At 43.4% G+C, this 13,921-nt stretch overlaps 1 long non-coding RNA gene across 1 annotated transcript; it reads left to right on the forward strand.

Moving 5' to 3' along the window:
- Positions 1–5,377: 5,377 nt before the first annotated feature.
- Positions 5,378–13,433, forward strand: LOC311233049. The gene is made up of 4 exons (XR_014620001.1): positions 5,378–5,493; positions 10,212–10,724; positions 13,006–13,097; positions 13,193–13,433. It is a non-coding gene; the product is annotated as an uncharacterized lncRNA (long non-coding RNA).
- Positions 13,434–13,921: the final 488 nt, after the last annotated feature.

The following is a 13,921-nucleotide window of genomic DNA, read 5'->3' on the forward strand; positions in this document are numbered from 1 at the left end:
TTCCAGATGAGCATAACAACATAAGAGTTTAAATGGGCACACTATTTAATTATATTGATTAATATAAATACTTTATAACATAAATGTTTATTTATTAGACTTTAAAAACTCAACATTAATGAACAACCAACCATATTAGGGCTTGTGTCCACAGCGGACGTTTTATGAGTTGTCAGCTCCTTTCTGTCATTCATTTCTATGCTTCCTTTTCCCAGCGCCGCGCCTCGCGTTTTAGCGCTCTCGGCGGCAGCGTTTTTGGGCGGAGCGCTCCCAGCGCCTAAAGTTGAAACTAGTTCACTTCTGGAGAGGAGCGCCGCTCATCAAAGTAACTTTTTTCGATCGACCAATCAACATCGAGGAAGTGGCGGAGCTGCGGCAGTCGCGAGACTCAGGAAAACGCTCTGAGCTTTTTTTTTTTGCTTTTCAAAACGGTCCGTCTTGAAAAAAATGTCCGCTGTGGATACAAGCCCTTAGTCAACTGAAATAGCCGCCCTAGACTATGCCCACATCAGCAGCCAATATGTAGGCTCCTGGCTGCCAGGGCAGGTAAATAGAAATACTGACATCTAGTTGCTGACCCCTATTAATCGATTAGTCGACTAATCGGTCGAAAGGAGCCTTGGTCGACTGGCTCTCTTAGTCGTATATAATAAAAAAATATATAAATAAAAAAAAGATTATCATTCTTTCCAAAAGAAAAGAGGCCTAGAAGCGTGGCTAACACTAATGGCCCGCATACCAGAGGCTAACTGCCTACGAAAACAGGAACAGAGGCACTGAAAGAGGATTTCACCCGTCTAATGAACACACTAGACTAGACAAATATCAAGATGTATCCATCAGTGGACCAATTGCATGCTTTTGCAGAGGACAAGAAGCCTTCAGTCGACTCCTTCAGACATTAAGCACCCCCCACAGCCCAAATGGAATGGTAAACATTTTTAAAAAAGAAAAAAAGAAAACAAAATTAAATATTATACTTTTTTTTAAGTCGACCAATAGTCGACTAACGTCAAATTTTGGCCAATCCTAGTCGACCATCCAAATCCTTAGTCGGGGACAGCCCTATTAAAAACACAACCAGATAAATAAGATGTAATATCCCATACCGAATCAATCTCAGGAGATGTTTCAGTCATGAAGAACTGTGAAACCTGTGCTTGGGTCCTTTGAGTTCTTATATTTCGGGAATATTTTTGTTCTCCTGAGGCATGCTGTTTGACATCAGTCAGTCCACCATGCACCACAGAAAACACACACCTACATACTTTGCAGTTTGCTTTATAAACATCTCCACTGACGCTATCAAGCCAGGGGTTTGCCAGTTCCCACTCACGTCTGTACTTCTGGAGGCGTTTTGTCTTCGAGTGCGTGGCTTTCTCACTACCTGGGCCTACACCACTCCAGGTAGTCCTCATCTACCGCCCCCCCAAAGCCTCCACCTACTTTATGTCTGACCTGTCTGAACTCCTCACCACTGTCTGCACCATGTGCTCATCCACACTCCTGCTTGGGGACTTCAATATTCATGTGGACAACACCAGCTGCTCCACAGCCATTGATTTCCTCTCACTACTGGACTGCTTCAATATCACACAGCACACAAATGGTCCCACCCACACCAAAGGCCATACACTTGACCTGGTCTGCTCCACTGGCACAACACCATCTGATGTACAGTGTCTCGACCTGGACGTGTCCGACCATCATGCTGTCCTTTTCACCCTCCCTGCTTCCCTACCCAAGCTTCGAAATGCACGCACCATCACCTACAGGAACATCAAAACAGTCAGTGCACCAGCTCTGACCAACCTGCTAACCATCCACCTGGCCTCAGCTCCCCCCAACACCCAGGTGGATGGTCTGGCTGCCCACTACAACTCCGCCCTATACCGCAGCCTGGACTCTCTCGCCCCCATCAAAACCCGGACTGTCACCTACACCCGTCCTGCCCCCTGGTACACCTCTGAACTTCGCTCCCTGAAGGCTGTCGGTCGCCAAATGGAGAGACTCCATAAAAGATCTGGCCTCACTGTCCACCTCGAGGCCTATAAGGACCATGTGCAGACCTACAAGCTAGCTCTCTCCAAGGCCAAAACAAATTACTATTCCACCCTCATCGGCAACCAGCAAAACCACCCCAGGACACTCTTCTCCACCATCAACCGGCTACTCCGCCCCCTCGACCCCCCCCGCCCATCTGGTGCCCACGACCTCTGCTCCAGGTTCCTTGTCTTTTTCCAGGACAAGGTCAATACCATCTACCAGCAGCTAGTAGTGCCCCCCTCCTCCCCCTCACCTGCTCCTCCCCCTGGGTGTCCCCCCCCCAATGCAGCCTCTCCTCCTTCTCCCCGGTGAATGGTCCCCAAGTTGTCAAGCTCATAGCCTCAGCCAAAGCCTCCACCTGCTCACTCGACCCCATGCCTACTACCCTGGTCAAGATCTGCCTCCCTGCTCTCTGCCCCACCATGGTCAACAGCATCAACTCCTCACTAGAATCTGGTCTCGTCCCCCCCTGCTTCAAAACAGCCTCCGTCACCCCCATCATCAAGAAACCCGGCCTCGACCCAGACGAGCTAAACAACTACCGCCCGATCTCCAACCTTCCTTTCCTTAGTAAAATCTTGGAAAGAGCAGTGGCCGCCCAACTCCAACAATACATGTCCAACCATGAGCTCTATGAGCCTTTTCAATCCGGCTTCAGAACCCAACACAGCACAGAGACCGCCCTCATCAAAATCACCAACGACCTCCTCCTTGCAGCTGACTCTGGCCACATTAGCATCCTGATCCTCCTGGACCTTTATGCAGCCTTCGACACAGTCTCCCACTCCATCCTCCTCAACCGCCTATCCAACAACCTCGGAATCACTGGCTCAGCACTCTCCTGGTTTCAACCCTACCTCACCACCCGGACAGTTTATCACCATCGGCGACTCCAGTTCCACCCCGGCCCCAGTCAACCAAGGCGTCCCCCAAGGCTCTGTACTTGGCCCGATCCTATTCACCATTTACATGCTCCCCCTCGGTCAGATCATCCGCCGCCATGGCCTCAGCTTCCACTCCTATGCCGATGACACTCAACTCTACCTCTCCACCAAACCATCCACCCATCTCCCCCCACACTCTCTTATCAACTGCCTTCACGAAATAAAAACCTGGATGTCATCTAATCCTCAAACTCAACAACAATATAACCGAGCTCATGGTTGTGGCACCCAAGGCCCTGCTCCGGAAGGTTGGGGATCTCACCCTCAACATTGACGGCTGCTCCATCTCCCCATCCCCTAAGGTCCGCAACCTGGGCGTTATCCTGAACTCCACCCTTTCCTATCAATCCCATGTCAATTCCCTCACCAAATCTGCCTTCTTTCACCTCAGAAACATTTCCATACTCCGACCATCACTTTCCGACTCCACAGCTGAGACCCTCATCCACGCCTTCGTCACCTCCCGCCTGGACTACTGCAACGGGGTCCTGTCCGGGGTCCCAAGCAAAACCCTGGACAGGCTCCAGTATGTTCAAAACTCAGCTGCCAGGGTTCTAACCCGCACCAAACCCTGGCAGCACATCACCCCCACCCTCATCCACCTCCACTGGCTCCCCATCAAATCCTGCATCACCTACAAAACCCTCCTGCTCACCTACAAATCCCTTCACGCTCTGGCACCTCAGTACCACTGACCTCCTCCACCCCTACACTCAGTCACGGTCCCTGTGATCCATGGACACTGGTCAGCTCTCCATCCCCCGAACCAGACTACGGACGTTCGGGGACAGAGCTTTCAGTGTGGCAGCTCCCACCCTCTGGAACTCCTTCCCCGCAGAACTCCGCACCGCCCCAACTCTCATTTAAAAAACTGCTCAAAACCCACTTGTTCAACTTGGCTTTTAACCCCTAACTTTCTCACTTTATATGTCATTTCTGTCCACTATGTTTGTTAATTTGTCATCCCCCCCCCCCCCCCCCTATATAAACCGAAGTTAATATTATTATTATTAACCGTACAGAACGTTTTAGCAACGTGGAAGCGCGAATTCTCATTGGTTGTGAGCTGCTGAGCGCACGCCCATCATACCAGAGTTGCCAAGTCTGTTTATTTTCCGCAACTTTTGGAAAACATTTTGGTTGTTTTTGGCTTGTTTTTGTAGGTCGGCTGGCTAATTTCTCTCACAATACTGGTAACCTTAAAATACGGGACAAAGTGCGTCCCGTATCAGTTCAATACGGAACGCGTCTTTTAGTTTCCAATTACGGGACGACTCCGTATTTTACGGGACGGGTGGCAACCCTAGTCCACGGGGACTCCTGCCTGACCTCGTCTGTCAGCCTGTCCATCACTACTGCAAATAAGAAAGGGCTGAGGGCCGACCCTTGGTGCAGTCCTACCCCGACCTTGAACCTCTCAGTCACTCCCACTGCACACCTCACCACAGTCGCACTGCCCTCATACATGTCCTGTACTACCCTCAAAAACGTTTCCACTACTCCTGACTTTCTCATACAGTACCACACCTCCTCTCTTGGTACCCTGTCATACGCCTTCTCTAGGTCTACGAAGACGCAATGCAGCTCCTTCTGGCCTTCTCTATACTTCTCCATTAACATTCTAAGGGTGAACAATGCATCTGTCGTGCTTTTCCCTGGCATGAACCCATACTGCTGCTCACTAATCCTCACCTCTCCTCCACTATCCTTTCCCATAGCTTCATGCTGTGGCTAATCAGCTTTATTCCCCTGTAGTTGCTACAACTCTGTGCGTCTCCCTTATTCTTAAAAATCGGCACTAGCACACTTTGCCTCCACTCCTCTGGCATTTTCTCGTTTTCCAAGATGTTGTTGAACCACTGCCATCTTGCCTAGGCATGAATGAATGAAAACTTTATTTAACAGATTGCAGAATGGGTACAATACAGTACGGCTCAATACACACAATTGTTAAGGGGATGCAGACCTGAGAAAGATATTTGTCTTGTTTCCATCAGGGTCCCCCATTCCCCCATCTCCAGGCCTCCGCTGGTATGTCACCTTCCCACTCTTCATCCTCTTCAAAGCTGCCCTCACTTCCTCCTTACTGATCTGTTGCACTTCCTGGTTCACTGCCTCCACACTGTCCGTCCTCCTCTCTCTGAACTTCAATTGAACAATTTAATTAAACACAATTACATTGTCTATTTATTTGTATTCACCACTGCCTCTCCTCTCTTGAGTGAAACCCTTTTTGACCAACCCTCCCCTCTCCATCGTCAGAGTTTCTGCTCTGACCAGTTTGACAACTTTACCTGTTTGCATGTGTATGTGAAAAATGCAGTGTCACGTGTGAAAAGGGACATGTCACCTCCCACTTCTCCAGTAGGCTACGTATATCTATATCTGACACCAAACTGAACCTTCCATTTTCTACCTAATAGCCCTACTTGGACTTTCAAAGGCACAATGATGTATTTAGGTCTGTTAGTGGGATTGTTTGGCTTGCTCACAGGACAAAAAGGTAAGATATATTATCGAGGTACCATTTAGACCTTTTGTCTTTATTGTTTACATATGAACAAATTCACTGTGAAATGAGTGTGGAATAGATCCAGAGGTCAGCACTCTATAGCAGATCAGTATCTTTTATTTCAGAAATAAAAGCTATATCTATATATGATTTAAACATATACAATACAATACAATATTATTTAAATATATATATATATTTAATTATGGTACAAACCTTCTAGAAATGCTACAATATCAACTTAATTTGGGTGTAAGAGCTCACACAAACATTGTATGGCCTCATACACTGTAAGAAAGAAAACTGCAAAAAAAAACTGTAAATGTCTGGCATCAATGGTTGCCAAATACTTACTGTCAAATTGCAGTAAAATCAAATATATTTACAGATTACAACCTTTACTTAATGGTTAATATTTAGATAAAAGGTAATTTACTGTATTTTTTATGGCATTTACACTTAAAGTAGAAAAACAAAAGTAAGTAAAATAATACAGTGAATTTCCTGTGAAAAAAACATAATTTCTTTACAGTGTAGAGTCAGAGCCCCACTCATTGTCTACGGAGCAGCCCACGATTTTACATCCCAGTGACATCACTGATTGGAGGGTTCTCTCTCTCTGATTTCTATCTCTGCATATTCTCACAAATACTGACTGAACTGTGCTGGAGCATAGGAGGAACATAATATGTAAATTCTTAAAATGGGTGACGTTCCCCTTTAATATATCATTGCTGGCCTCAAAGAAAAAATAATACAAAGAGCTCCAAAAGCCATATATAAATGTATATGTATATAAATATATATATATACAGTATACTCTCTAAACTGGGTAGCTCAAATCAAGCAATCGGATTGGTTCATAGCCATGGTATAATGAGTGTATATCCACAGCTATGAATCTAATTCATTTTCACAAATCAGTATCACTCCGCGTCTGAGGAAAAAAAAACGTTATAGCCTTGAGACGGTCTGGTCTGCGGAGGAGACGCGTGCAGATTCATGGGGAATCTCTCACATCACGGCACGAAATGGTTCGTTGGCGTCATCTGAATCAGACGGATAAAGCAATGGTTTTATCAGATTATTTTATTATTGCCACTACCAATACTGATAAATTACATATAAATGAATAAAGCGGGATCAGCTACGATAGTTAACCTCACATTGAACGGGGATTCCAGCCGCTCAATCTCAGAAAACGTTGGAGCAAATTTCCAAACAGGCGTTATTTGGACGAAGTGACTATATTTGGAATCTAAATGGGTACACTCTCGCCAGAAAAAAATATTAAAACAGTATGATAATGGTCATAGGTCGTACGTTAAAACAGCGTTCGGTCTTGGTAAATAGTTGGTATCTGCCCAACTATGAAAAAAAGAATCGTTGGTAAAAGCAATAGCAATAGCTCACTTTAGGCCATGGCATATGGTTATTATATCAAGTCAGGCCAAACTATGCCCCTTAGCTGTGATATAATAACCATATACCATGGCCTGTCTGAGCTATTGCTTAAGTATATGTGGCTTCAACTCACCGCAGACTCAGTCTATCATTCTACCCTCAGATTTCAACAGTGATGGCTATCACATCTGTCACCAGTAATAAAAGGTTGGATGGCCTTCCCTGGTTTAACTTTAACTTTAACTGTTGTGGAAAATTATATAAGTCCGGTGAGATTGAGTCAATGGATAGGAAGAGAAGATATAGTTTATTCTGTGCACACAGTCTCAGTTCGATACAGAGAGCGGAAGACAATCTGTGAAGTGAGCCACGAGGCCAAGGATGCTTTCAGCCTTATAGTAAAATAAATCAAGGTTTTGCAAACAGGAAAAAGGTCAGGCAGTTCTCATAAGATAACAGTGTGCGATGAACACTGATACGCTGCATCTGGCTGGCAGGACCTGAGTCCCTAAGGTTTTGTTACGAGAGAGTTGGTCATTAGAGTGTCATTAAAACATGCTCTCTGTACGCCAGAGTGTTCACTCGTAGTAAGCTGATTTATGAAATGGTAAAGGAATAGTACAAGAAATATTGCTTGAAGGATTGCTTAAAGGGTACAACGAATTTAAGAGGGTGAACATGTGATTTTTCCATAATACTTCCCTCTTACATCACACAACACTGTTGGAATGGAATCTTGGAACCTGTCCCAGCGGTGACAGTGGCTCGGGAGATAGAGCAGTCGTCTGGCGATCCGGAGGTTCCCGGTTTGATTCCCGCTCCTCCCAGGCAGCGTGTCGATGTGTCCTTGAGCAAGACACTTAACTCATTCCCCACCAACAATGTTTATATATGTTATTGGTTGCCATCCTTTGAACGCCAAAGGATATATATATATACATTATTTGATCGTTTTTCTATTTTTTCTCGATATTTTTATTCATTATTCATCCGGGGACCTTGGTGTTACCATAGGGAATGAGTCTGAGATCGCCAAAGTGCAATACCGGCCGCATTCCAGCTAGACGGCGGTATCGAGCACCCTTTGAAACCTTGTACCTTGGCCTGTGCAACGGCCAAATGTCTCCGGGGGCGCTGGTCTTTGTCGGGCGAGCGGAGCGGTTATAACGATCGGATTGAGAAGCGTCAAATGCTCCCGATGCATGATGTGTGGTGGATTATGTTGGCGACACGATGGACACCAATACTGGGACTCGCGATCAGATAATTGGAATATTCGTTTTGGGGTACATCCTAGTGAATGTAAGGAGTATATGATATCAATCCTGCGTTGATCCAACAATGTCTTCACCTCGATCGCAACGTGTGTGTAATGTTACTCCACAACGTATGCCGTTGGTGACGATCAAAGCATCAAAAAACAAACCCCCCCCCCCCCCCTTCATGCATTCATGATGAAACATAATACCTATATAGATTTGATTTGGGAATAGTAGCGTGTACAGGCAAGAATTGACGTATAAGGCTATTACTCAGCCTTTTGGGAATTACCCCAGACCACGCTATAACTATACTTATATTCACCACGGTATAACACAGGAACGTATGGATGAAAAAAATCTATTCTTTTACACATATTGAACGATAGATAGGTGATGTAAAATCGGCCATAGTATTGTATCCATAGCTATAATATAGAATATAGTTACAAACAAGGTGACGCACTCCTATCTTTTAAAGCGTGGCAGTGCTAGAACGGGGGCCCCGTCTAATCCCCGGCAGTCGATGAGTTAACCTCTAATTGCTCCCGATGAGCAGGTTGGCACCTTGCATGGTCGCCGCCGCCGTTGGTGTGTGAACGTGTGAGTGAACGGGTCAAATGTGAGGAACAAATTGTAAATCGCTTTGGATAAAAGTGCAAAAGAAAAAGCAACATTCAAATGACTGGTTGGTTCTTAGGGTTCCTCCAGTTTGCTCTGAGCACCAATCAATCAAGTCTATAATACTAAGCATAATACTAACCTAATACTATAATACTAATCTTCTTTGGAAATTAGAAATTAGTACCTTCTTCCTATAAAAAGAAGTCAATAAAGAATGAATGAATTATTTTCTCAATATCACATGCAAGCCATTCCATGCAGCATAGTAGTATAAGCTGTCACAATGATAACAATTTGTGAGGTTTGGTCCGCTCCCCACCCACTCGCTCCGTTCCTTTAAGGTATTTTGTTAATTAATTGCATTCCCCGCCACACGCTTCTTTCCTGTAAGATGCCGTGTTGATTGGTGCTCTTCCCACCACACGCTTCTGGAGCAATGATCAATTTCATCCCGCAGCTGTCACAGCTTGTCATCAGCGCCCTGTGGCTTTATATACCCTGATTCCCCTAGTATCGATGTTGGATCGTTTTGAATATTCCCTGCATCTGCCTGTCTTTCCCGTCGCTGTTCCCTGTCTGTTGCTCCCCAGGACTTTCGTGAAGTATCCCTGTGGAGAACCTGATTCCCCGTACGAAGCTGCGCCTCGTTTATCTGCCCGCTTTACGCGTTGCGCTCTGGTGAGTTTTTGGAAACAGTTCTTTTGGATCACCCGTTTTTTGTGTGTTTGTGAAACACCGAAGAGATCCCGTTTTTGTTATACTGTTCTCACCTAATTTTTGTTGTTGGATTTACACTTTGGATTACCGTATTGTTTTTTCTCTGGACTCTGCTAACTGTGTGTATCACACCGAAGATCAAGTCACTTGGATATTTATTTGGATCAGTCACCTCTCTGTTTCTGTTGTGCGCTGGGCTAACTGGGATCTCTCTCTCTCCCTCCGTTTCCACCTGGACTGTATGCTGGGAGGATCTGCAGAGCGGCTCAGACGTCACAAGCTAATTCCTCACCACCACCTACTGGGAGAATCTGCAGAGCCGCAACATTCTTCACATGCCAGATTCCCCGTTTGTTCTGTTGCTCAACCTAATTCTATCTTGTGACTCTGAGAATAAATACGCCCTTGCTTTGGCTAACTCTGAAACAACTCTCTCTGTGCCGTTGCGCTTGGGGTCGGTTACAAACCCTAACACAATTAGTCATATAACAGTTTGAAGGGACACATACATGCTTTTGAGAGAAATGCTTTACAGTAAATGTCCAATATATTAAAATGACCAAAACAAAGAAATCATGTCTCGGTTGCATGGTTCACAGGGTATTTCTTTGTTTGTAAGTGTCAGCATATTGTTATATTATAATTCCATTGGTTGATTCCTTATTTTTGTATATTGTTACTAATGTATTCATATTGATGTTACAGGAGTCAATTCAGTAACAGTCAACACAACTGTACCACCAGTCAACCCAACTGTACCACCAGTCAACCCAACTGTACCACCAGTCAACACAACTGTACCACTATTCAACACAACTGTACCACCAGTCAACACAACTGTAGCACCAGTCAACACAACTGTAGCACCAGTCAACACAACTGTAGCACTATTCAACACAACTGTACCACCAGTCAACACAACTGTACCACCAGTCAACACAACTGTAGCACCAGTCAACACAACTGTAGCACTATTCAACACAACTGTAGCACTATTCAACACAACTGTAGCACCAGTCAACACAACTGTAGCACTATTCAACACAACTGTAGCACCATTCAACACAACTGTAGCACCAGTCAACACAACTGTAGCACTATTCAACACAACTGTAGCACCAGTCAACACAACTGTAGCACCAGTCAACACAACTGTAGCACCAGTCAACACAACTGTAGCACCAGTCAACACAACTGTACCACCAGTCAACCCAGAAGGTAACACAATTTCAACCCCAGGAGACAACATGATACATGGTGACGACACAAAAAATATACATTTACACTCATCACAATATATTGACAAAACACATTTATAACGTGATAAAACACAAAACAAACATTGCAATTAGACAAAGCAAATAGACAGGCTCTTGATCTAATTAATGAGAGAGAGAGTTCACACGCTAAACCTGTTCAGATGACGACCGGTGCTGCTCTGATGTAGGAAAACTCTCATTGATGAGTACAAAAATGAGGAGCTCTAAAATTGTTATTTTATATATTTCTTTTTCTATTTGGGTTATTGTTTATTTTGTATTTTAATTTTGTATGTTTATTTTGTTTGTTATTTTTATGTTTGTAAGAGATTTTGTTTATGTATGATATTGTGAGAAAGGGGCAGGCCTAAGCACTTGCTTCCTTCTGCTCCTTCTCGAACTCATTTGTTTATCATTTAATGAAGAATGTAAGATTTAATAAAAATTTTGTTTCTTTTAGTTTATCATTTTGATTGTGTTTTTATATGGTTGGTTGTTCGAGATCAAATAAACTCAACTCAACTCAACAATATGGACCATATAATCATCAAACAAGGAAGATAATGGAGCACATGGCTCATCTTTACAGTAGTACCTTCTCTTTTGATAAATATAATTTATTTATACTCACCTGTGGAAAACCTCAACAGAACATTCAAATGCAGGAAATATATATATATATTCGGTACAGCTCTATTAATTATCTTTAAGCTCTTTCTTAAAACCATATTATTACGTTGCGTAATATGATTTGGGAGTACATTCCATTTCACCATTGCTCTGTACATCACTGTACAGTATGTTGAAATCATGTAGTCTTGGATTTCGTCAAAGTGAAACAGCCTCCAGTAGAATAATGTGTATCAGCACTAACACCTCCAGTAGAATAATGTGTATCAGCACTAACACCTACAGTAGAATAATGTGTATCAGCACTAACACCTACAGTAGAATAATGTGTATCAGCACTAACAGCCTCCAGTAGAATAATGTGTATCAGCACTAACACCTACAGTAGAATAATGTGTATCAGCACTAACAGCCTACAGTAGAATAATGTGTATCAGCACTAACAGCCTACAGTAGAATAATGTGTATCAGCACTAACACCTCCAGTAGAATAATGTGTATCAGCACCTCCAGTAGAATAATGTGTATCAGCACTAACAGCCTACAGTAGAATAATGTGTATCAGCACTAACACCTACAGTAGAATAATGTGTATCAGCACTAACACCTACAGTAGAATAATGTGTATCAGCACTAACAGCCTCCAGTAGAATAATGTGTATCAGCACTAAGAAATATATTTTTGGTAAAAAAAACTATAATAATATTAAATAGCTCCTTTGATTTTATGACATTCCTTGTGGAAACTATTAATACATACAAAAATAAATGTTTCACTTCCAACCAAGAGAGACATTTGTGCATTTTAGCAACATGTGTTCTTAATCCTCAAGGAAGACTATAGTTGCAGGGGCGACAGTGGCTCAGGAGGTAGAGCAGTCGTCTGGTAATCCGGAGGTTCCTGGCTCGATTCCCGCTCCTCCCGGGCAGCGTGTCGATGTGTCCTTGAGCGAGACACTTAACCCCCGACTGCTCCCGATGAGCAGGTCGGCACCTTGCATGGTCGCCTCCGCCGTCGGTGTGTGAACGTGTGAGTGAACGGGTAAAATGTGAGGAACAAATTTTTAAGCGCTTTGGATAAAGAGATATATCTATGCAGCCATTTACCATTTGCAGTTTTCTTATATTACCTGGTGAAGTATTGGACCAAACTACTGGGCAGTAATCCAAATGAGATAAAACTTGAATGACTTGTTTGATCATTATACGTTCATCATTGCGTCAGATATTTTGCACACCTCTTACACCTCTTACAATTACAGACTAAATGTTTCCAATTGTCATTATTACTCTCTGTAGGCTATATTTTTGTCCCATGGTAATTTATTGTCTATAATATCTCCTAAGGATTTGTCTTCTTCCTCCTGCTTCATTTACACATGATTTATTCTAAGATCAAGCTTTGGCTTTGAACGCAAAGAGTCGTTTGTTCCAATTACGACATTTAAAATAAAATAAGTTCATTAGTTTCAATCCAATCTACTGCCAACTTCAACTCCTGACCTAGATTTGTATTTAAATCGCTAGTTGTTGCTTCTCTTAAATGTATTGTGGAATCCTTGTGATCTTAATTTTGACTTCAATATTGTTTTGTCTCCCCCTCCTGCAAGCTGGCAGTGAGCTCTTCTTTGCTCATGGCATGATTAGGGTCCAAAGCGAACATAGTCTGGACCCGGAGGAAACGCGTCGTTACATTGAAGGGGTTTGCACATTTCCTTTCTGTTCTTCTATTCCTACAGAAGTTATTTTGAGTTAATTGATCGAGTCTCTTCAACAACCTCTTCATTTCTGTTTCAGGTCGCCATTAGTTTAGGTATTGCACCAGGCGCGTTACAAGTGACCAATATCATCAGATGTAACGGTACCCTGTGTTGAGACAAAGGCGGCCCTCCGACCTTTGACCTCCGACCTCCACGTGGACGTCTCCCATCCGGTTGATGAAACGTTGAGAAGCAGACAGTTTGACCTCATCCGTTAACGATACTGTCATTTAATTAAAGGAAAATATTGCTTGACGATTAAAATGCTTTTGGAAGAGTTTTCATAGATGTATTGTGTTGAATGAATGGACGGGTGATTTAATTCAATATTCAATATCTATGGAATGAAAATATCTGTCTGGTGTGGCTTATTCTAAGTAGGAGAAGCAGTTACCTGTTCTGGAAATCAGAAGGGGGGGGGGGTAGGAATCAGCAAGGCTTTGTTCACACAGCAGGCAAATCAGATTTGTCCATGTTGTAAGTTATAAGTGATTAGATGAGATTTCCCATTATGGTTCCTCACTGTAATACATAATCCACAACCATTATGCATCTTCCCCCACTTGGATACAAGTCACGGGTTCAGGGGACCCACTGTTCTCAAGAGCCTTATGACTGAAGATGGTCCTTACAAACCACTTACCTCTGGGAAATGGAAACCTACACGTATTATATTCTGCTAGACCATCTTAAGATACCTTCCGCACAACATATTGCATTGGCATTAAAAACACACAATCAACACTTCAATCAATATCTGAATGAA

Source organism: Notolepis coatsorum, assembly GCF_963971535.1.
Source record: "Notolepis coatsorum genome assembly, chromosome: 8".
In the NCBI taxonomy this organism is placed as follows: domain Eukaryota; kingdom Metazoa; phylum Chordata; class Actinopteri; order Aulopiformes; family Paralepididae; genus Notolepis; species Notolepis coatsorum.